General features: G+C 41.8%; 1 protein-coding gene across 20 annotated transcripts in view; it reads left to right on the top strand.

Annotated features, from left to right (window-relative positions):
• PTPRF (protein tyrosine phosphatase receptor type F) overlaps positions 1-25,582 on the top strand; it is a 405,229-nt gene that overhangs the window by 200,150 nt on the left and 179,497 nt on the right. The gene's annotated exons all lie outside the window — the stretch shown is intronic.

The raw sequence follows: 25,582 nt of genomic DNA, 5'->3' as shown, positions 1-25,582 counted from the left end.
CATTTATGTGCTTTTCTCTCCTGTCTGCTTTGATATAATACCCATCTTCAGGGTATCTAAGAATTGTATCTGACAGTTAGAAACTTAATCTTTGTTGCTGCACTTTCTGGGATAAATCAGCGCAGTTCTTGAAGAGATTTTCAGGTTACTCTTCAGATTTTAAGTTTGATGTGGAATTTGACTGGGTTTACTTTTCACTGTAGTCACAACTTGTTATTCTGTTTCTCCCATTAAAGAACAGATTTTGATCCTTGTCTGCTATATGAGCAGGTGGTGTTTTGCTTGCTGTGTTGTTTTGTCTAAGTGGAACATTTTGTGGTAGAACAGAGTATTAGATACAAAAGGCTCGTGATCAGCTGGTGATTTTTTTTTTATATCGGATTGTCAGAATTATCTGCTTTAAGGAGATGTGGTTTTCTTCAGCACATCTATGTGTTGTAGTATTTGTTTATAGATCAGAGTTTGTAAGTGTACTGAGATGTTACAAATCTGGGGCATTGGCTGAGTGGAGTTACTTTTTTTACTTGTGTTTACTAAGACAAGCAGGAAAAAGCTTTGGAATTGACATGAAAACTTTTGAGTAAGGAAAAAAACAAGCCTGGAAAGCATTTGTTATTCTCTGATTTTGAACCAGCAGAGACTGGTTATCCCAGTGGTGAGTGTGCCAGCCACACATGACAAGTTACCTATTGTCCCTTGTTCTCCTATCCCCATTTATAGCATTGAGGTAATCGTATTTTCCTCTCTGCACTGTGTGACAAAGAATGCATTAAACGACTGTGATGTGCTCAGGCACTGTGGTGATGGGAATCATCAAAATCATTCAATACTTGATGTGATTATGTGTCTTGTTTCTGGAGGTGGGGCATTCTTAGAGGATCAGCTTGCTCTTCAGTAGCAGTATTGTTAAGAATAGGATAACAGGTGCTATAGACTTGAAAATTATTGGGAGGGAAAAAAAAAAAGCAGGTTCTTTTGTTGCTTCTTGCCTTTACAGCTGTGTATGTGAGCGCATAAAACTCAGTAGAGCTCTTTCAGCAATTTATGTGTCGCTCTGCATTTAAATGGTTCTTGCAACTGGATTTTTGTGTTACTAGATACTTGAATACCCAACTGTTCCAAGCACATTCCTGTTTCTTTTGGTTGCAGTTGCCTTTATGTCTCTTAGATATGTATGCACATGCACACACGCGCTAATAATTTATTTGCTCTATGTTAAATGTTCAAAGGCCCACAGAGACCTGCATTGCATAAAGGAGCACAACAGTGTTTCTCAGCTCTGTGGTGCTCCCGCTGATTTCCTGATGAGGTAAAACTTGCAGACCACCACATAAATAGGGAATGTTAGAAAACTCCAGAAGCAGGAAAAGACAAGCATGCGCGCTAATAAAGAGCCACAGAAGCAAAAGTTGCTACCAGTCAGGCGCAAAGTTTGCTCTTCTGTTTGGAAACTTCCTTTAACCTAGGAGAAACGCTAGTTTAGCATGGTCCTATAAGGTCAAAAGTGATCTAACTGTTCGGTGTTATCTGCCTTAGATTCTGCTGTTTCTGCATTTTGGAAGTGTGGTGTTATTATTATTATTATTATTATTCCTTTGTTTACTAACATTTTGGCAAAGTGGCCATTGCAACTCAGTGCCCTGGTTGTGGTTGCCTTTAGTCTCAGTAGCCTCCAAAAAATAGTGGTAAGTGTACCACCTCTCTATTAGGCCATTGATTTCCTAAACATTTTTAGAGGTAGTTAAAAATTATGTATTTCATGTGGAACCCTTAATGCCCTCAAGACTGTCAACTAGAATTGGATTTTCCCCTTGCTTCTGGGGTTAAGATAATTTCTGCAATTGCTTTCAGGTGGCAGTTAGAGTGATGCAGACATTCTATACTTCCTTCAAGAATTTGACTAATGCAATGATCCCTGGTGCATGACAAAGCTCTATCATAGACCTCCTCGTGGTTACATGCTGCTAAATACACAGCACATATTGATTTTTACATTAAAAATCCTTTATAACAATAAGTTTTAGTGCTTCTTCACAATTTGCTCTTTAGAACATAGACCTTAACATTAAATCCAGAAGTCGCAGTCAGGGTTTAACAGGCTGTTATTAGATGTCTTTGTAGCTAACTAATCGGGAGCTTTATTTTATTTAGATTTCTGCGATGTTTTACAGATTGGAGGCAGATAATCCTTTCTAATTGCCAACCTATTCAATTCTGAATATTAAGAGAGAAACATGAGTCCAGTCTCCTGGAGGAATCGGGAACTCTCACATAAGTGAATCTCTTTTAACAGTTCGATTCCCTGCTACCCTTTCATTCTCTGCTCCCATGTCTCTCATTTTTCCCTTCTAACTGCAAATCCTGTTGTGACCAAACTACGTATATTTAGGGTATTTCTCCTGTTGATAGTGGAGAAATAGACATGCCTCTACCTTCTCTTCTCATTTCTCCTAGGTAGCTGATAAGCTGAATTATGTATGAGTCATATTGAGTGTTTCTATCTTTTTTTCCAGTTATGACCTGAAGCAGCACAGAAGTACGTTCCTCCCTGCCTGGTAGAAGAGGAAAGCAGTGCAGGGAGGGAAGGGCTACACTCAATAAGCTGGCACACATTCCCAAGGAAAACCTTGGGGACAGTTACTGGCATTAACAAATTAATAAATATATTATTCAGTGATAATGTTGAGAATTACAGAGCTTTCTAAATGAGGATATTATATGAAAAGTGAGTAGGAAGGATGCCAGCGTGGAAGAACATGGCAGCAGGCTGATTGCAGGAGTGTCGACGTGGCATCCTTTCCAAAAGACTCCAAAGTTCAGCATTGAGGCTGTATTAGGAAAGGTGATGATAGCAGTGCTCGTCTCTAATTGCCTGTACACTGGAGAACGCCTTCAGTCTGTGGTTTCTATCAGTCTCCACTTAACAGGAAGATAGGGAAAAGCAGTGTGAAAAAGAGTCTGCAAGAGGTAGGGAGGAGTGTATTGATTCTTTGGGAAAAGGAGGAGACTCAAATAGAAAGTATCTTATCAGTCCCTCCTCCCAGGACTTTCCAAGTTGGGCACTGGGTTACAGGTTTTGATTTTCAGGACTGGGAAACTATTTCATTGTCACTGGTCCTTTAACGCTCTGCAAGCAGTCTTTTTTTCACTCTCCTATAACCCAGAGCATACAGTCTTATCCAAGTGACACTGAATATATTCAGAGTCTCATTTCCCTTTGTTTTTAAGTAGGTTAAATGAAAATGAAAATACCATCTCCAGTTTCCATTTCCAGCACAGATCTATGCAAATCCCCTATGCCCCTGGCTCAGGCTCCTAATCATGTGGCACGTAGTTATCTGCCTGGAGAGTGCTGCCAGGCTCCACAGGAGAGCAGCTCCTGGTAAAGAGAACAGACAGAAGAGCCAGGAAAGGATTGCTTGCACACTGTTTCAGTCTAAGATAACCTAGGAAGTTCAGTTTTATTGGCTGACTTTGTGCTGACGGAAGTCGGGGAAGTTTTGGGGTGTTTCGGTGGAGCCCTGGAAAGTTCCCGAGTTCAGCAGTTGTCCCAGGGATGGAAGCACCCTCTGCCTTATCGTGATTTTCTGTTTACTGAACCATGTCATGAGCTTAATTTCTTTCACCATCTGCCAGCTGCATTCTAGTTCCTGGGGTTACCCTGTTTGAAATGCTGTAAATGATAAACATTTGACTGTTACAAATGATTTCTGCGGAGAGCTAGATCTCAGAAGGCCTGAAACAATATGCCCTTTTTGTAAACACTCTTCTAGAAGTGATTTTGTCATTGGAATGGTAAACAGAAGTTAGCTATGTTTAATCCTTGTTTGTGTTTGGTTAGTTACAAAAGGATGGGTTGGATCATAGCACTTTGGCTCATGTTTGCCTTCATTGCTTTTGCAGCTTTTTGCCAGGAAGAATTTCTAGCAATGTGTTATAAAACTGAAACAATTACAGAAGGGAAATAGAATTCATTTGTGTGTGCTCGTTCTGATTCTGTAAATGAGTTGAGGCTCCCTGTGCCCTGCTGCTCCTGGGATTGGTAGTATCCTTTTCATGTCTCTGGTCAGGAGAGGACAGGTCTTTCCTCTGCATCTTGCATGCCCATTAACTGATCTCAACTTCATTTGGTCTCTCTCTGGGAAGAAAGACTGATGTGATGGCAAAGGGCCTATTAATGTTCTTGGCTCTCTACACAAGCAGTCTAAATAGTACTTTCTTTCTTTCTTTGAGGCAGGCAGTTAACAGACCTCCGTATCTATGGTGTTTCCAAGACCTGCAGCACGGTGCTTCACTGCCTAGGGAGATGTCCTAAAGTACAGTGATGCATAGAGAAATGGAGAAGCCTGAGTGTATTTGCTTTGCAATGGATCATAGCGTGGCCCATGCTTGTTAAAAAGGGAAACGTTAAGCCAGTTACTCATGGTGGCCTTATTGAGAAGTTTAGGTCGTCACCTAGTAGAACGTAAATCCCAGCTCATGGGGGGTTCAGCTGTTAAGATATGAACAGTGTTCACAAGGAAAGAATATATTATGCTGCTCAACAGCAGGTTGTCTGGTGTTGGTCTGGTAAGTCAGTTTAGGAGCCCTGTCATCAGACTGAGAACTCCGGTCATTTCTCAGGTGCTGAGCAGTGGCTAGAAGAATCTTAAAAGTTCAACGGGAAGGAGATGGTCCGTTTGTCCCATAGAATACAGAAGATTGAGCAGAATTGGTGGTCTGTTTCACTTAGACCATGAACATTTACAGAGACTGTTTCGCTCACATCACCAAGATGTCCCACAATGTCAGCACCTAGACTGACACGGTATCTGAAAAACTGTTTCAGCTATTTAATTTTTCGTATGTACAGAGCACCCATCCAGGTGTGAAATTCCTGGTGCTCTTTATGTTATTTATCTGCGTGCAAAGATTGGATTTAATAAGAAATTAGCCTTGCGCTTATAGTTTATATTTTATAATATTTAACAAGAAAGACATTCTTGGGCATGAATGAGAGACAAAGAATTTTCTCAAGTCAAGAAAAGTTTTAAGTGTTGTTGGTCTCTCCTCCAAACAGGAGAGTCAGCGATCTTTAGAACGTATCAGACCCAAATGTCATAATTTCCATTTCTTATCTCTGTTTAAATGATTAACTAATGGCACATAACCATATAATGTATCCGTGATAGCAGGTTCCGTCAGAAGACTGCCATGCACTAAGGTTAACATCCAGGTTCATTCCACAAGTTTATGAAGCAAGAAATACAACCTTTGAAAAGTTTCATGTGAAATATCACATAGTTAATGCCAAGCTGAACCCTTTGGAGCTGTGCACTTCCATAAAACCTTGTGCCTGAAAAGGTACTGACCTCTTAATCTGGAGAACATTTTTCTTTTACAGCAAGTGGCTCTTTCTGCCTATTGCCTCTTAAATGAGGTCCTGTGAGATTACATCTGTTACAGGATGGGATGTTGTCACATTCTTATCAGCAAGCTAATGGCGTCGGTGATATTGCAACGCCCAAAAGCAGCACTTTCCTGATAAAAACAAGTGAGCTGTAAGTGTCAAAACAAACAAGAAGGCAGTATATTCCACAGAATTCTACAAAAGCTCTAAGTCACAGCTCATATTGCCAAGTACGAGGCAGCCTGAAGTTGTAAGTGTGCAGTTGGAGTAGTTACATCCTCTAAAAAGACTTTTCAGACCTCCTGGTCTCACCTAATTGATTTATTCCACGTTTATTCAGCAGTTTATAAGCACTGACTTTGGTACTGGAAATCATGTTCACCTAAGAATTTTTGTTGCCTATAACAGTTGTGTCCTTTCTGCTTGCTCCATTTCTCAAGTCCCTCATAAAGATATTGAGAAACGTGGATGCTTATCCTGAGCCTTGTGCCAACCCACAGGTAACTTCTGTCTGTCATGACAATTGATAATTGAGCCCTGGGCATTATTTTCTTTCTTTTCCTGGGCTTAAGATGTGGAGACGGGTTGCTTCTCACTCTATGCTATCTTACAGCTTCCTGGGAGATTGTCATGGAAAGTGTGTTGGGCTGTTCTGGCGCTACTCTGTTACGAGGATGTTCAGCCTATTCCAGTAGGTAAATGAGGCACAGACAGATTAGTTTAACTCTCTGGCAGAGATGCACTCATGCAGGCAGGTTCCTGTCTTGTTGGAGAGGCATCCCTGCGGGTTGCCATCTCCCAGCTGAGACCAGAGATGGCCAGATAACTGCTTCTGTGTCTCTGTTCCAGTTTGAAATCAGACAGGTTAGATTAAATCGTCTGTGGTTTAAACTGATCTGTTTTGACTCTCTGTTGGAACAGATCTTTTGGTCCCAGCTGGGAGGCAGCAACCACCAGCGCTGCCTTTCACGTCACTACAGAAAGGCTGGCATTCCCATGTACCCTGACCCCTGTGGCCACAACAGTGTCTGAGAGCTCAGACAGGACTGGGATTCTGATGGTGTTGGCAGGCAGTAAACTAGGGCAGAAACCTTGGGCCTGAAACCTTTGACCTGGGCTAGAAAGAGTGATAATCTAAAAAGGGTGAGAGAGTGGAGCAACAAAGCAAAGGCTGCCAAGAAGGACATGTGTGTCCCGTAAGCTTTTTGGACTAGATACTGCAGAGAAAGAAAAGGCAAGAATAGCATAGGTGTAATCTAACTGATGGTAAATCTTGAAGTAAACGCGTTGGTTGGGAAAATGAGGACGTTTAGGTTGAGATGTGTGTACTAGCCAGTGTCCTAATCTGTACTAGAAAGTAGCCAAGTAAGCCTCTCGGTGCAGTAGAATCCTCACATCGCTTTCATTAGATGACCTTCCAGTGTTTTTGATTCTCCTGGTCTCAGTGGTCCTGTTCTGCACCTATTCCTCTTTGATTTTGGGGATCTTGTGAGTGTCTTTCAAAATCCATGGGGTTTGGAGATACACCATCAGATGTATGCTAGGATCAAAGTTGGTTCTTTCATTGTGCTGGTCACTGGCTTCTCTGCCTTTCCCTAATGCACACGAGTTTGTCTTCTTTCCTCTTGTTTCCAAGCAATATATGCCAGGCTTATAGCAAAATTTCTTAGTGTTTCTTATGTTTATTCCTATTATCCCTGTCACTTAAGGTGACTTGGCTCATCTTTCTTGACTATTTTTGCCTGTCCTTTTTATTTACAGCATCTCCACAATGCCATCTATTTAATACCTGCCTTTTGTCCAGATGTTGTTAATGCATCGAGTCATTTCAAAACTGATGTTTCAGGAACTTGTTGATAGGAACCATTTTCGCACCACTAATAAAAAAAAAAAATAGCAAACAAGAGAGTGGAGTTGATTAAGTGTCAGTGAGCCCTGATCTGGCTCTTGGAATGTTTATCTGGTAATAACTAGGCTGAGGCTGGACCTGGTGACTCTCAGATAATAAATGGAGTTTGAAGGACTGGCAGCCAGAAGAAAAATACTTTTATTAATGAATTGTGTATACATGGATCTCGAAGGCTTTCAGAGAAGAAAAAAGACAGAGATGAAACCCTACAATTATAACTTAATCAGTTTCTTATTGTAATAGGCACTTTATTGGAAATGTATTTAATTCAGCTGGAAGAGACCAACAAGAACTTAGTTGCTTTAGATAATTTCAGTAACTGAAGCCGTAAACCTTGTCAGAAGAAAAAAAGTAACGTTTCTTGTCAGATTTAACATCTAGTGGTGACCATAAGAAATTAAAATAATAGATCTTTATCATCAGACGATTCAGAAGACTTTTCTTATTGCTGGATCTCTTTCAAGATGCCTCATGGTAAGAATGTTTGTAGAATCCTGTTATTGACAGATGTGCTCTCTGTAGCTTGTATGTTAATCCTGCTGCTCTCTCCTGCTGAGTAATAAAGTTAGTTGCTGGTATGTATTTGTAGAGTCTTTGAAGTCGGCTAGGTTGTGGAGTAGCCTGCTGAAAAAGTTAGTAGCTCATTGTTTGAACTACTGGAAATTAATGGGAAACGCTGCTTGATAAAGCTGTATGGATTGTCTACTTTGGTTCCAAGGAAAAAGGCAAGGGCAAGACCGAGGTGTCCTGAAAATCCAGCTATTTTGACAAAATTATCTTCTGTATCTGCTCATAACTGAGAGATGGCTGAAAGCTTAGTCACCTGTTGTCATTTACTGGTATGCCATGACTTACACGGGCGTTTAAGAAGACATAGCATTACAGTGATCTTCTGTAACTTCCTCTGCAGAAGTGAGAGAATATATCCACTTAATAGAACTGGAGAGTAAGTTCTTAAATGGAAAATGGAGCATGAAGAGAACAGAATGTGATAACCATAACCTTAGGGAATGCAGCGCTTACAGCTACAAAAGCATAAATCTCTGCATGCAAGAAAGTTTCTATACAGTAATCTTGGGATTATGTCCTATGCCTGATCTTCTTCCTCTTGCTAAAATAAATAAAAAGAATCATAGCCCAAATTAAGTAATTCTTGGAGAAATCACTGTTTTTAAATGAAAGCCAGAAAAAAAAAAAAAGAAACTGGAATATCAACACATGGTAGTAAATCTGTAGCAACAACAGCTGTTCAGAAGCCAGAGTGTCCATGTAGTGACACTTTATGTGTTACTCACTGTACCTGTGGAAGAGACTAACTACTGTAACTACTTTAATTTCTCCTCCTGCAGGAAAAGGAAAATCACCTAATTGCTATGGATGGGCCACCTTTTGGTCTTGGTCTGAGGTGTTGATTGTCCAAAATAAAGCTTGCTTTGCATGAAAGACCTGTAATATTAATTATTCTGACATCTGTTTTATGTGCATCGTGCTCATTCAGAAGTCCTACACCTAGCTGTCCTTACGGCTCTCTTGTTGATCTTGTATTGGTTTTATGCAGTCCAATGTCAGGAAGGCTCTACGTTTGTGATGCTTGTTAAAATGCAGTGCCCACATAACGAGCAAAAGGAATAACCGGCCCTAATTTTGGGTGCAAGGAAGTAATTATTGTGACCCTTCATTGTTAATTTGTTACTTGAGCTGCTAGAGACTAAAATGTTTGGTATAAAGATGCTCTAAAATGCATTCTACTTGCTGTCTTAGAAGCCCAGTGAATCTTTGTAAAGGTATTAATCTTGTAGTAGTAAAACAACACCTTCCCCAGAGTTTTCTAACAGCTGTTTATTCTTGTGGATATTTCAGTTGAATAATAAAGTAGTGACTCTTTCTGGCAGTCTCACCTGCTCAGATTCTTCCAGCCCAGAGCTCTAGAATAGCTTTTTCAAATCCTTTATCCTAAGGAAAACCAGCAATTGTGAGGCATAATAAGATTTGTCTTTTCAAGATCATGTAGCACCTTGATGAGCCGGGCTGGATGATACCATGGGAAAACATTGCAATGCATTCATCTGTCATGCTAGTGCTGTGATCTGTTCCTTCAGTCCTTTTACCACCAAGGTCCAATCTAGATGAAACCTTTCCAAATTCTTCATGAATGAATTGAGTGGAGAAGTCTAAATAGCAGAGCTATAACTTTATCCAGATGTAACGTACAAATGTTCGCTGTTGCTTTGCTGTTTGAAGCTGGGACTGGAGAGAATTTTTCTGCAAATAAGAAAGCCTGTCGGCAGAGAACGCAGAATGCTTTAAATATAGCCAGCTGCACAAAGCACTGCTCTCAACAGAACTGGCATTATGACCTTTGAGCTACTTTGAAACTCCTGGAAGGGTGTTGGAAGCATTAACCTGTTGGAGACCTTAAAAACCTGGTTGTGCTTCTTTGATACTAGAGGTCCTAAATGGTGCTTTGTTTACAAGCAAGGCAACGCTGGAATTTGTTTTTCTCTATCTCTTTGATTTAGACAATGCCACAGTTGGTCCCAGCAAGGAGAAAGTCCTTGGAGAGAGAGCAGAAATCATAAACATATTGATGAAAAATACATGAACTGCACACAGGGAGGAATTAACAAAAGCTGTTGCAGGGGAAAGTAATGTATTGGGGAATGTGTAGTGTAGGATGACAGGATATCTAGTATAAGAAGGGCAGACAAAGAAGGTCAAGAGGGGGAACAGAATGAACCTTTTAAAGTGAGCCTACATCCCCCTCGCTTTGAGTCCCAGCAGGGAAGAGCAATGTGTGCCAGGACTGCTACAATTCAAGGAAGTGACTTCCAGATGGAGCACCATGCCTTAATGTGCAACAAACACTCCAGGCGAAGAAGAGAGCTTGCTGTTCCTTGGAGCGTGTCTGGAAGGGAGATGAGCCCAGCTGAACCCTTGGCAAGTACCAAGTCATTGAAAGCCTACATATGGTAGGGATCAAAACGGTTCACCTGGAAGAGTGAAGGGGGGCAGCAGGGAGTGTTGTTGGTTGTGTGAACCCTTCTCTGTAAGAAGACTGGGTGTCGTCTTCCACCTCCTGCTGGGAAATCAATTAGGACAGGGGTTTTTTTTTCTGTAAGTGCATCATGGTCATGAAGCCAGCTAGATTATGCATGTAGATGTGTCATCAGCAAACCCAATGTTGAAGCTGTTGAATGTGCTGAGGACAGGGGGAGACTCAGTATGTGTTCTTTACAAATAAATGATTTGGTTGCTTGATCTGGATGTGAATTTGTCCCTTCAAAAAAGTAGCATCGCAGAGAACCTTAGCTGACTCTGCCTGCAGGAATAATGTGGCCTCATGGAAAAAGCAGCAGCAGTTGTTTTGCCTAGAGGTGATAGGCTTAATCAGAGTCCACCTGATTGGCATGTAGCACACGTCCGAGCATTATGACTTCTGCTGCCATGTGCTCATAGTCCTGAGGAAGAGATCACTGATGAGATGAGTAGTATCTAGATTTGAATTTAGTAAACATGAATAAAATTGTTATCTTTTGCAGGACTTTCAAGAGGGGGAGGAGGAGGGAGACAAAGATTGTGGAGGATTCATGTTTTCACTAATTAGACACTAAAAATTATAGAAGTACTAAAAAAAGATAATAAAACAAACCCTTAGCTCTTGCCCTGGGCACGAATTTACTAGCTTTAGTTTGTTGTTCAGTTCGGTTCATTGATCTTGTCACAGTTGATGATTCATTAAGTTGTGACTACTGTAGAAATTACAATGCACAGATGTAGCTGTACTGCACATCTGTGTGTTCCCAATGTGTTAATGATTTAAAAATGCACTTTCTGCCTGGCCTTCCACTGTACTTCAAGTGCCAACTGACATTTTGTATTATTGAGCCATTTGTTGTGGTTGGCAGAGGGAAAGTCTTCTGGTTCTCCTTGGACTTTGTTACTTTTATCCAGATTTCAGATGGCTGGATTTGATTTTCCCAGCAACCTTGGCCTTGCAGAATGCCAGTTGTGATGTCTGTCTCTTCCTGCAGGCTGCCACCTTGTTCAGCATCACTTGCATTCTCTTGATATTTTCTTACAGCAGATGGGTTTGTTTCCTGCACCGAGCTATGAGGAACATGTTAGGCTCAAAAGCAGGATCTGCTGCTTTCCTGGCTTGCTAAGGGTCCTGAATTTTTGACGTTTGAGAGAGGTGTCATTGACTTGGTTTCTAGCTTAATGCTAACAACTCCATTTATCTGAAGCTTCTCATCCTGGTAGGTTCCAGAAGACCTCAAAAACTTTCAGCATACTGACTTGTGAAAGGGGAGGTTTAGATTGAATATTAGAAAAAACTCTTTACCGAAAGTGTGGTCGGACATTGGAACGGGCTGTCCAGGGGAGTGGTGGAGTTTCCATCCCTGGAGGCGTTCAGAAATTGTGTAGACATAGCGCTTTGTGGCATGGGTTAGTAGACATGGTAGTGGTTGAACTGGATGATCTTAGAGGTCTTTTCCAGCCTTAATGATTCTGTGACTTATAAGCTGATCGGTACCAGCGGTTGAACAATGTATGTCAATGCTGTAAAACAACTTAGTAGTTAAACTTACCTGTAGCCTCTTCCTCTAGTTAAAACCACTATTCAGACTGGTTCTTATTAGAGACTTGTATTTGACCAAAGCAGAAATTAGAGGAGTTGTCTGTCTGATGGATCATGGCGTGCATTGATGAGGCAAACTATGCCCACAATTAAATCATCATAAGGTTATGCCCATGTTGTATAGTTAATGCATTTCCTTGTGGTTACATTCTGTCTCCATTACCACTTTCTAGTGCAGACTAACCCATAAGGCTCCTCTTGCTTCAGGCCTTTCAGGGAGTACCTAGGGAGAGCAGGCTGCATCTGTTCGAGCACATCCCAGCCAACATACGTGGATCTGTATCCATTTCCAATTTGATTATAGGCTCTGTGGTGGGAAGGTCCGTGTCTAGCATCTTTCACTTACATCCTCTTTGTTTCAGCCATACAGATGTTTCTGAAAGCTAGATTAAAGGCTGTTTTTAAGGAATTATATACTGTATCATCAAAGAAAAAGTGCAAAGCAACTGTGAGTCCAGCACTAACTGGTCAGTTTATTCCAATAATTAATATTTAATTCCAGAGTTGGAACTGTATAATCTGAACTGTAATCCAAGCCATTTGGCTCTTTCTGAGACCATAGACCCTCTTTTCTGCTCTGTTTCTCTGAGATCCCTTTTTCCATGTAAGCTTCTGTAAATTCTTTTCAACAGGCTGAACAGTTTGAGTTCGGTAAGCCCCTATTGTATGGCCTATTTTCTAGCTCCTGGCTTGCTTTTGTAGCTCATCTTGAAATACTCTGTGCTATTTCATTGCTTCTCTGGAAATGCATATATTGCAATTCACACTGTGTTTTACTGCCATAAGAAACAGCCACAATGATTCAAACCGAAGGTCAGTCTATCCCACTGTCTTTTCCAGGAGCCAATGTTGGATGCCAGAGAAGTGTGTAAGGACAGAGTATGCTTATAGCAATGATTCCTCCAAATACATGCTTCTCTAGCTTTCGCTGATGTGTACCATTGGCATTTCTCAGCTAGAGATAGTGGGTTTAGTCAAACTAACGGAAGAATAATCTAGTTATTCTTTGAACTTCAACTTCTGGTGTGCATAATACCCCACAGCAAGATGATTCCCAGCTTAGCTATGCAGTCTGTGAAAAAATACCTATTAATTGCTAAGATCATTTGATGCTCTGTAGTTTTTGTATTAGGAGAGACAGAGGATAATTATTATTAGAAGGGACTATGGATTTGAAGACGATAAGGAAGACCTTATCGCTGTCGACAACTACCTGAAAGGAGGTTGTAGCGAGGAGGATGTTGGTCTCTTCTCTCAACTAACAAGTGTTAGGATGTAGTGGACAGGTACGGTTGGACTCAATGACCTCAGAGGTCTTTTCCAGTCGAACAGTTCTATGATTCTAACATGTTGTTTGCAATGGCAAAATCATGCATCCTTTTGCAGTAGAAAACAGGGTTGAGCAGCACCCTGCAGTTGCTTTATCTTCTCTGTCACAGTACTGCATGAATGCTGTCTTCCAGCACTGTTTCCCGTCTTGCAGGTTAAACGTGCGTTTTTTTTCATTCCTGTGGCAGCTGAGAACACATCTGGAAAAGTTGAGAACCTCTGTTTGTCCTGGAGAGTCAGTGCACAGGGTCAGACTAGGTAAAAGATGACACTTCAGGAGAGGTTTTGTGATGTGCATTAGGAAGGAACTGGCCTCAGTGACTCTGGAGGGATTTTTTTCAGGTTCCTTGTGTTCCAGTTACTTTGTACTCTTCTGTACATTCTATTCAGATATAACCAGTTGGATGCTGCCTCTTTAATTCTACACAGTTTGTACCAGTAGCCTGTCTTTGTTGTTTACAATCCTAAGATCTTTGGTGTTTGTGGAGCAGGCCTGCAGCAGTTTGTGCTTTGCAGCTTCCCTCCGTACCTGTGGATGAGGGGGAAAAGCTCTAAGGACTTTTTGTGCAGCTGTTGAAGGCTGCACTCAGGACTGCTTTACATCGATTTTGGCAGCAGAAGCATGCATGTCCCTCATCTCCAGACTTGATGAAAGGCTTTTGCCTGGCAAAGGGAAGTCTCAATAGCTGTTGGGTACCAAGGCAGTTTTCAACTCCCTACAATGGCACGTTGCTAAATTTTAGCCCTGGATCAGTGGATCTGCACTAACATTTGGGCACTTGGATTCAAGACTTTGAGCTGCTTGATGCAGATGAAGGATGGTATGTGACAGTAACCCATCAAGACTTGATTGAAGCCAACTTCCCATTTTAGTCCTAACTAAACATTTAGTCCTAACACAAGTGAGATGTTGTTCATTAGTTATGCAAATCATAAGCAATGCTGGAGTAAATTGAGAAGTGAATGGAGCTGAGCCAGAGAGAGATGGTCCTTTTGATCTTTTCTTGCTCTTTCATATCTAGAAAGGCAAGAGACCTCAGAAGTGTCCCAACCAGTCCTGTGTTGCCATATGGTCCCTTCATCTGACCAACAGCAAATACATACGAAGTGTCTATGAAAAGAAAAAGAGTCAGTGCATTTAACAAAACTGTCTGAAACATAAGTCACAAAACTTGACAGCTTATCTTCTCCACCTTCCCAACTACTGTGTCACTAATATTCATTGAAGCATAGAATTGAAATGCTTTCTCTTATCACTTAACCTGTTCTTTTATGGTATACATATAAAAAAAAAAAATTGCAGCACTGTTGTCCTTTAGATCAGAGCTGCTATTCTGAGCCTGGCAAGTGTTGTTTTTCTGTGGCTGAAAAATGAATCTGCGGAATCTGAATATAACCTAGTGATTCATTACTTCATGCACTTTTCAGTTTATTGAGACACGAAGTGTTGGATTTCATGGAGAACTGGACCTCACTGCCAAATAACAAAGTTTGAACTTCTTCTCCTTGTGACATTAATTGCTAATTTATAGCTATGGAAGAGCACATAGAGTGGTGCAGGCACAGGATTCACCAGCAGAAATTACCCAGATTCCATAGTTACACAGTTAACAATGACTCTGTAATGCTACTGTTAGCGTGACCCTTTCAGCATTTTTTAAGTTATTTTGGCATTTCTTGTAGTAGGCCATTCTGTCTTCAAGACACTCTTGACAGATCCTCATTAAAGACTGTGATCTTTAGAGGTGAGGCTTTGTAGTTAAATACAAGTTTCAGTAGAGTTACGGCTAAAGCATAGGAAGTTTTGTCGGCGTTTCTCCCCATTGTGAATGTGTCTCTCAGGCTATTTTTCAGTCCCAGGCAGGAAGGGGAAGTGAACATTGTTTCTAATTGAAATTTTACTGCCTTTCCACTGAGCACCATTTAAGAAAGTAAATGCACAGAAGTCCGAAGTTTGTTTAAAACAGCTCCTTAGGTTAATGGTGCTTATCTTCAGTCCCCTGATCAGCTGTCTTAGATGATAACTTTCTGCCTCAACAATGGAATTAATAGCAGCCTTTTGGTTATTAACATACCAGTTTATTTTTATAAAAGAAGTCTGCCTCTGATCTGCTGATGCTTTTCAGGGAAGGGAAGTGTAGTGCTATTTTTCAAGATGTTTGTATGTTGTCACATCAGCTGCTCTGTGCAGCGGTGCAGGGTGAGCATTCCACTTGCTGCTTTCCCAACTGAGCCATTGATTTCCATAAAGATATTTTGCAAGTGCCTTCCTAGTGTGGCTTTATTAAGTAATGTGTAGAGGGTTCACTCTCTGAGCTCTGAGGATTTTCCAAATTGAATAGTTTGGGAACGACATTTGACAAACTCTAAATTCCCAGCAAAGCAGGTGCAACCAATGTTTTTAATCTGTTGCCCTTAGTTAGAGCTTTGTTTCTTAGTGCCGGGTATTTCCACCAGTCAGAGCAGGGGTCTTTGCTCTAACATCGAGATGTGACTGAGTGATGCTACTACTATAACTGTACCTGAGGTCACTTACAGAATCATAGAATGGTTTGGGTTGGATGGGACCTTAAAGATCATTCATTTCCAACTTCATGTAGGATTAACTCAATAGTTTTTTTATACCAGAAACATCATCTGCTACTCCAAGCCTGAGACTACACTAAGTGGAAAAGTCCTGGATAAATAAAGCAAGTCTTGCGGTGTTGTACTTGTAGTGAAACTTGAGTTGGTTTCCTGGATGGCAGCAGAGGAGGAAGGTTCAGCTTGAAGGGAGGGCACAGCAACCTTGTGGGCCCTTGTTGACTGTGTCACTAGAGTAATGAAAGCTGTGATTGCGGAGCCTTGCGGGAGCTGTGCACACATGCTGAGCTACTGTGAGTTCTGCCTCGGGGGTCTGCAAGTGCAGGTGGGAGACAGGGCAGCAGATGGATGCAGACAAACCTGTATCTATAGCGTGAGACAATGGAGAGACAAAATGATCACCAGGATTGTCACTGTTTACAGCATAATTGTTGCTTGATTCTTGAGGAGCTCAAACCGGAAAAAAGGGATTTGGAGTCCTGTGTCTTGCTGAATGTGCTATGGAAGAGTTTCTGCCTTAGCCTGGGGCACTGCATGGGAAAAAGTGTGAAGGAGCTTGTGTGAAAATATGATGTGTGGGTGATGAAGCATTGCTGGTGCCTGGAGAGAGTCAGCACCTCAGCAGAACATCGTATATTTGTGAGAAGCGTGAGTCTTTCAAACAGAAAAATCGTGCAGTCTGTTGTTTTAAAGAACACGGGGTAATAGCCGGGCAGCCTTCTCTCTGTGGCCAGGCTTCAGCAATTTAATACTGCCTATCTTCACAGCTCTGCCTGACAAGGATATACTTTTATTCTGTTGTGCGTTAATATAACCCAAAGAGCATTTCCAAGGAGCTTCTGAAATCTTTTTAAGATACCTGCTTTTGAGGCTCCACAACATTCAGAATGTTAAATGCTGAAAGAAGCTTAAAGGAACAAGGAGTTTTATCATCTGAATATTCAATTTTTTAGTAAAAGAAAGCAGCTACTATTGAAAGGTTGGGAAAAGGCAGAACATTCTCAGGCAAATTACTGGCACAGATTCACTAGTTAAAAGCAAGGAAGGTCCTGAAGTGTAATGGAGTGAATCACTTATGACCAGCTTTATGGTGGTGTAATCTGACATTTACTTTCAATGGTAAATACAGAAAATGATAGTGAAATGTTGAAAATGCGATGTGTCATAAAAGTTAAAGTCTCCTCGTCAAGTTTATTACGCTTTGGGAGATACAAGGTCTTGGTTGCTTCCTGGAATAGTTAAGACGTTTGAAATTTAGACACTGAAATGTAAACTAGTCCTTTGCTACCTGTAGGTTTGAGATGGTCAAGTATCAACATAATTACGCAGCCAACCATTTCTGCTTGAGTGCCCATCGCCCACAATTGGCTGCACATCAGTTGGTCATGAGCCGCGTGTTTCCACGGAAACTGCATGTACCACTACCTGTGAATAATTGAGAATGGCAGCCGTAATGAGAGAATTTGGGGTAAATTGTGTAAATATTCGTAACTAGATTACGGTGGTAAAATATTTTCACACTAGATGAAGATCTAACTTCCAGGCTTAAGGAGATTAAACTGAAGAGGTTCAGGAAAGAATCCATCCTTGTGAAAACCGGGGATGAGTGTTCAAAACCCATTACAAATTGCTAGAATTTTACAGCAGGATTTGGGAAAGTTGTATTCCCTGTGCTGCCCCAAGAGTCTGATATCCTTTGTATTTTTGTTCTTGGGGGCAGGTCATTCAAAGGCAAAAGCCCTGATTTTGTCGCAGCTCTGTTGGCTGGGAAGTGACTGCTCAGACCCCACTGCTTCAGGGCAGGTGCCTTTTTCTTGTTCTACTTGCAAGGACATGTGAGGATACACCAGAGATTTGGAATAATTCAGCCAGGTTGCATCTGCCAAGTCTCCCTTGTTTTTCCTCTTCGGCTATATATTTATTTTTTTAAAAGTTAGATGCAGTAGCTTAATATTCAGAGCACTCTTATGCTCTGCAGTGTGATCTGCATAAACTGAAGGAGAGATGCTACGAGCTAGCTCTTTCTGTAAAGGCAGCTTTGTGTGTGATAGAAAGAAAAAGCCAGCTGGATGTAACAGGATTCACTGTGATTGCTGCTCAGATATTGTAGACATGTATTTGTGTTGGGTTGAAGTGACCTGAAGAAATTCCCTTGCTGGTCTCTGGGCATACTGTCTCTTGCACTGAGCTTGCAGAAGAAATGTGCAGCAGGAGATATGTGTGCTTTGTGTTAGCCTAAGGTTAAAAAGAAATGGTGACTGGTTTGTGTGCTGCAGCTAATGAAAAGGTTTGGGCTAAGACATCGTAGTTAATTTTATACAAAATTAACTTGTCTTTGAAACTGATTTTGTTTTATTTTTTGCCAGAAATGTTTTTTCACCACTGGTAAAGCAGTAGAGTATGCCTATTTTTATGTGAGCCTAGAGCAAGCTGGGGTGTTGGTATTACCTGGGAGAATGTTGTCTTCGTCTGGGAAGCTTAAAAAGATAGTGCTAGACTCCCGGTTGCTCTCGTTGGTTCTCAAACCACAGAAAGACCTTACTTCCCATAGCTGCTTGTGCAGTTTAGAGACAGAATGTTAATTGGTGTAACTGAGCTTTCCTCCTCAAAAGTAGTGAACTCTGGAAACTCTTAAATCATGAATGTTGCTAGGTTAATTGGATGGTTAAATTTAGCAAAGGCTCAACTGCACCTCACTGAATAAAATAGAGCTACCACTTATTATTTAAATGTCTGTTGTGACATGAGGCAGTAGCTCAGGGTGCGCTACCTTGTGAACCAAGCAGTCTAGTAAACAGTTATTATTGACTTGAGAGATGGAGCTTGTCATGAATTGCATCCGCGCTGATGCTGTCAGTTAAATTTGAGCTAGGTAGCTGGAACCAGCTTTCATTCCGCTAGCAAATACCTGGGGATATATGGGACTATGTACTAGCAGTGCTTGGCTGAAGAGGAATTAGTTTTGCCTTAGAGTCAGTGATCCACAGCATCCAGCAGCCTTATTAATTAAAACCAGAACATGTCACAAGACAAGATCTGAGTATGTAAAAAGGAGTACCTTAAACTTTGTATTTTGCTTTAAAAAAAACCCAGCTCACCAAAGAAATGCTCTGCTGATGCCAGAAAGATTTAATAATATAGAAGGTTTTAATGGGAGGAAATACTCTTGCTCAGGTTTCCCTCCGCTCGTGATGCCAGAGTCTTGTCAGAGTGAAATATGTAACACTGGCTGAATGGCTGAGCAGCTTCCATCTGCCTCAGGATCTCTCAAAGATAATAAAGAATGATGAAAATTGTTTCTTCATTTTTGACCTCTAACCAACCTGTTAGCCTTATGTCTATAAAACAAGGGATGTCTCCACACTGGACATAAATTGTAATGCCAGTGTAGATCACAAGTCCTCTATCAATATTTGAACTAGAAAGAGCTTATATCAGTGTAGCAGCAGTTTATTGTATTCATGAGAAGAACTCCATACCCTTAAGACTCATTAATTTGACAGTACCCTAATAGCAGCTTGCAAATCTTACTGCCATTTCTTGCAGGAAGTGAGGTCCGTCAGGTTATACTGTCCCAAGACCGGAGGAACCATGAGCAACGTTCATTGTCCATGCATGCCATCTTTCTGCAAAATGAGAGATTTATTCTTTCCTACCACAAGGATTGGTTTCACTTATGCAACTGATGTGGCACTGGCCCATCCTCACTCATCTCTGTGCCTGCCAAACGCCATCTCCCAACAATCTCTGTCTCTTCTGTATAATATCTTCCGTTTTACTGCCATTGTAAGTCCTTTGGCTTTTTTTTCCACGTTGTTCTTTCAGCCACGTTCTTCCTATGTGCTGTCCCCTGGTTTGCACCTTCACTGCTGTGGAAATGGCCTTCTTGCATTCATTGGTTCATTCTTATTCTTGAATGTCCTCTTCCTTCCTTTCTGCCTTGTGCTGTAATGATAGCACAATGCTGATGCTTAGCCGACCGTATAAAATGATACATTATTTAACACCCCTCCTTTCCCCAAGTTCGGGTTTTAATTTCTCTGCACAATTTATGTGCTTTGGGCTGCAGGCACCTTGAGGAGAAGGAATGCTTTGTTTAACTCCATGAAGCCCTGTGCAATCTGCTGGTAAGGGGTCTAACAGCAAGGGCTGTCGCTCTGGAGTAGCACATCTGTGCAGAAATGCTTGCTCAGAGCAAAACAACACTTGTACTAACTCTTACCTTTCCTCCAAGGATAAGTGTCATGACTTTCTAGAGATTTATGTCATCTCACAGAAGTTTTGCTACTCTGTTGAGCAAACGCTGCATGCCCACAGCTGGTTTAGTCCATCCAAGGCACCCAGTCCATCACCACCAATCCCCTGGTGCTGTGGGAGCTCAGCATGGGACCATGGATGTTTACATACATCTCCATCTAACTGTCAGTCCCTCCCAAATGTCATTCATCTCTCATTTTACTTGCTGCACAGTCTGTCTCATTTGCTTACATTCCTTAAACTCTCACTGCAGTAACTCTCAAGGGATATTGGGGGGGAAAAAAAAAAAAGATTGGGTCTAAACATTGTTGGGAAAATGTTAAAGATTGGCAAGCTACCGAGAGGCTGTTGGCTTAAGAAAGATTTAGAGGGCTTTAAATAGCAGAGGTCATATTGGCTGTGGAAGACAAAAAAAAATGAACTATGTTTGCTGTAGATGGAGAAGTCCCTGTAAAAGTGAGTATTTCAGCACAGTGGTCATAGAACTACACATGAACCTGAAAAAGCTGAATGGGAATATAGAAACATTGTCCTTTCTCTGTTTCTCCACAACTAGCACATTCATCTGGGCCTTGGTTCTGGTGTGGCATGAGAAGAAGGTCCTTTGCAGGAAGCCGGGAAGTCAGGACAGTTTCCCCTTGCAAACATCTGATTTGTCCATTACAGAAATTTAAAGGCAGAATTTGAGACAATTGGCCACATCTTTGGAAATCTTCCAGTGCCATCTCAATTTAAACTAGCATGTTAATGTGGAAGAAGATTGCTCTGCCACACGCCTTCTCCATCTGTAATATTCAAAAGAATGCTCAGGTCTTGAGGTGCTACAGAGCGTTTCCGTGATTGAGGACAGATGAGGCGCAGGCTGGTGTTGGGACTCGCCTTTGTTGCCTCTCGTTTCTTATTTTGTATGAGACAGATTCATTGTCTTGAGCTCTGTGTCTTTGCTGTGGGGTTCCAGGAGCCTCTGTCCCAAAGATTGCCTGGAGAAGAGGAGGCTGAGGGGAGACCTTATTACTCTCTACAACTACCTGAAAGGAGGTTGTGGAGAGGAGGGAGCTGGGCTCTTCTCCCAAGTGACAGGGGACAGGACTAGAGGGAATGGCCTGAAGCTCCGTCAGGGGAGGTTCAGGTTGGATATCAGAAAAAAATTCTTCACAGTAAGAGTCATTGGGTACTGGAACAGCTGCCCAGGGAGGTGGTCGAGTCACCTTCCCTGGAGGTGTTTAAGGAACGGGTGGATGAAGTGCTTAGGGACATGGTTTAGGGAGTGTTAGGAATGGTTGGACTCGATGATCCAGTGGGTCCTTTCCAACCTTGTGATTCTGTGATTCTGTGAAAGATGCCTTTTGTATGGCTTGGATATCTCTCTGTTGGAATGTTTTTTCTGGGAAACACAAAAATTGAGTGGTTCATTGGAAAGCCGTGTTTGCTTGGTGGTCTGTCTTCAGTAATTACTATGCTGACAACAGAGCCATTGGCTGAAGCGGCCTGTGTGCCGCAGGCCTGGTTGTAGACTGCAGTGCCGCTGGACTCCTACCAGAGCGATGTTTGTTCACCTATAGCAAAAAAAGTGAAATTGTGTTTATAATCCTTGCCGTGTCCCTGCAGAGCTGTCTCATCCGTGCACCTTTGAGGCTCATGTGAAGAGACGTCGTTCTCCCTTCCCAGCACCAAGTAGCAAGGGAGGGGTTGACCATTGCCTGACTGAATCTCTCTCCCTCCTTTGTATTTTATCCCACAGGAGCACCTTTTTTAACACTCGCAGTAGCCTCTGCTCCCTTCAAAAAAAAAAGCAGAGTCTTGTGGGGCACTGCCTGTGTTCTGGGGCGCTGGCATTGTGCCTGTGACACGATGATTAGTGGATTTGCTGGCTGGTGGGGACAGAGGACAAGCGTGCCTGTTACCATGCTCGTCCTACTGGTGTTGTCCCTGTTAAGGGAAGCGATGAGCATTTCCCTGCCGTGTCCCCGGGATGTGTGCTAGTCTAGCCCGTAGGAGCTTGTGTTCTTTGATCTGCTGCAACACATCTGCTCAAAAGGATTAGCAGAAAACTCCCTTCTCAGCAGCTCGCAGTTGTCGCATACTGACACCTGTATTTTGGCATTTGCAGGCTAAGGCTGTGCACTTAAACAAATAAGCAAGCTCAGTTCTAGATGGGTAAAATTGTAGGATGAGCCTGCATCAATTAGAGCTGGTGAGACTCCTCAACACTCCTGCTGTTTGCTATCATAAACATCTTGCATGTGTTTGCAGCGCGGTGGAAAAGACAGACTTATGGGGCAGGTGCTTCTTTCAAAGCAACAAATCAACTTCCAGATAACTGAAAAAGCCACAGTCTCTTTCAGAACAGGTAGAGGATACAGAAGGAAATGCTGTTGCCAAACATCTGGTATGTGGTCTGCAAACATCACAAGAGGAGGATGGGGAATACCTACAGTTGTGGGTCTCCTAGGCTGTTTGTCTCTGGAGTCCAGACTGTTCCCTAGGGAATGCTTGATTAGCAGCTCTTCTGACAGGTTTCAAAGCAAATGGAGCTCAATGCGTGGAATTTTCTTTCAGGATCAGCCTAAACTTTTCCTATGGATAAGTCTGGGTACTTAACATTTTTCAGATCATTGATTCATAAATCAAACTGGGAAGCTCTCACAGTTCTAAATGAAGAATATTTAAAATAAAGAACATGTATCCCAGTCTCCAAAGGCATGATTCCATACTGTGCCCGCTCTCCACCTGGATTCAGTCTCTCCTGTCTGGGCCTGCAGCAGGAGCCAGGCATACGTGCCCGTCAGAACTGCGAGCTTGTTTTTTTACCTCAGAAGAAAAATAATACACTATAACCTCCTTATTCCCTCCTGTTTCGCGTGGTCCATAGGAAAGCTCCGTTGGCTACTTCTTAGTTCAGACATGTCAGCTTTCTTCATAAGTGAATCAACCTACTTTACCTTAATTTTATTACACAGTAGGTTCCTTCAGTCATATTTTCTATGCTTGTCACTTTTATTAAGCCTCTTGGTTGCGTGTTGCTCAATGTGAGTGGAGTCCAGCTCATGCGAATATCCCCGTTGATATCAGTGAGCTATTCCTGTGCTCCTTCCTGAACTGACTTAGCTTTGCTTTCCTGAAATCCAGTACTGCTGCTCTCCTGCATTTGGAGATTATAAAAATCAGAAGGCTGTGAGCTCTCATTTAGGCTTTCTCTGGATTAATTCCTGTTTGAACTTGAAAAGATGTTTTAGAAAAGCATCCCGTCTTAACTTAACTTGACAATTGTTGGCAGCGTGCAGTCCTCTGCAGTCCGTGGTATAGAGTTTCAATGGTTATTTAACCTCTCTGTTAAAAGTGCCCTTCAGCCTTTCCCTTTTCTCTACAAAGATTCTGTAGACTCCTCTGAACTTTCTGTGATGGCATTTAGTTACTTTGATTGAGGTACCTTTCAGTCTTCTCTTTGATGAGGTGAGCAGATTGACATCCTGGAACCTCTCTCTAAAATGGTGGTTCTCTGTGCTTAAACCATTCCTACGGCTCTGCACAGATTCAGTGTTATCGATATCTGTCTAGGAGATGTACCAAATGTGGAGGTAGTTTTGTCTGCCGGCGCCTTGCCAGTGTCTCCATGCAGCCCAGGGCTGTCTTCTGTGCTTTTCTTTCTTACAGACCTGGTTACAGCATCCTGTGCTGTGTTAAGGACGCAGCTCCCTGGCGCAGAGGCTGTTCAGACACAAGGTCTGTAGGAAGAGATAACATTTTTATTAGACTAGATAACACAGATGGAAAAAATGAATGAGAAGCCCTTCATCAAATAAGATCCTCCTCCGCCCCCGCAAACTTAGCTTTCCTTGCATCTTTTTTGCTGCCTAGTGATCAAGACTGTTGCCAAATACTTTGACCTTCATTTTCAGTCTTTATTCTATCCTTTCTCTATAGGATTCTTCTGGCCTCACCTTTAGCCAGACAACAAGTCTCATCATGTCAGGGTTCTGCTATTATTTGAGGGATCACAATATTACTTCTGCAGGATGGTGCTTCTCCCTGCCTTGAGAATTTTGTAGTTGACATTTACCCCAAGCACCGCAAAAGCAGACTCAAGGTCTCCTTTTAAATTAGGAACTAAACATGCATAGCACAACTGCACAAAAAGACCCTTATCTCTTAGTTGGTTTTTCATTACCTCCTGTGGCTCTAATCTGATTGCTTTGCATATATTAATGAATAAGGAAATAAAATGCTTGTAATAATAGGTGCATGGCATTCTGGGATTGATTTATTTATTTATTTTCAAAAAAAGGGCATGCTCCAGTATTAGTTCCTTTAGGCGGTTTTGGGATAACGTCGGTAACTCCTTAGTTATTCTTGGGGCCATAATCACGATGCAATTAGATGATATAATGAACTCCATTCCCTGCTGGCTATTCTTTTTCCAGGAATACTGGTATTTGAGCTGTGACTTTAGTTTGTGGTTTTGTTCGGTACTTCGTAGATGTACAGAAGAGAAGCCAGCTTTCACCGGTATTTAATCTCAGAAGCTGCTTTGAAACAGAGGGCTGAAGTGAAAGGATACAACCCAAACACCTCTCCACCACACCCTGGAGACTCACCTCTGGCTTTGATATTGAAACATAAATACTTGAAAAAATCTTGATATTGCTTATTTTATTACAGAAAAAAAGGCAAGAAAAAAAGCATGGGCTGTTGTAGCAGACACAATGACAGAAGGATCCAGGCATTCCATTTCCGGTCTCCTTCAGGAACACCAATATCTGTTTTTCAAATAGTTGAAGGGAAAGTCTAGATAATATAAAAAAGCAGTTTTACTTTAGGGAAGAACAGATGCTTGCACTGAGAATGTGACTGGTTTTCACGTTATCCAGGGCTGTCAGTGGGTGTTGAATATTTATATACTGTAGGGAAAAGGTGATGAACTAGTTTGCTTCTTACTAGCTTTTTCTGCAGGAGTGAAAAAGCCAAGAATTCTCAGATGAAGCTTCCTGTTAGTTGTTTTGAGCGTGTGCGTAGCAGGGATCATGTGGAAGAGTTTGTGGGTGATGAGAGAAAACTCCCCTGGGTTATCTAGCGAGAGGTTGGGGCAATTCTTACTTCTCAGCATGTGGTTGGTTTGACAGTGAAAATAAATAAGAGGGACCTAGGGATGAGAGTTCTTCTGTTTCTGAAAGGAAGACTATGGAAGTGTTTTGTGTCATGTTTTCTTTACAGTCTGTAGAAGCTGACAGCCTCTGATTTTAACCTCTACACAGCTGTAGATGCCATAACATATTCAAAAAGCATGATGATCATTGGCCACTGATTGCCTATGGAGACATGCCTGTTTCAGCCACCTTACTGCTGTCCTGCAAAAATCAAGATATAGCTTCCCCACACTTGAAACGTTGAGTCCTCTGTCTGTTTTCCCTCCCAAACGGCAATGAGCGTAGGGATATTGAAGTGAGAACATCCATGGCTTCCTTCTGTAATAGGTGAG

The sequence above is a fragment of the Cuculus canorus genome, chromosome 8 (assembly GCF_017976375.1).
Source record: "Cuculus canorus isolate bCucCan1 chromosome 8, bCucCan1.pri, whole genome shotgun sequence".
Lineage (NCBI taxonomy): Eukaryota > Metazoa > Chordata > Aves > Cuculiformes > Cuculidae > Cuculus > Cuculus canorus.
The sequence above is the reverse complement of the archived record's forward strand: the minus strand, read 5'-3'. Positions and strand labels throughout refer to the sequence as shown.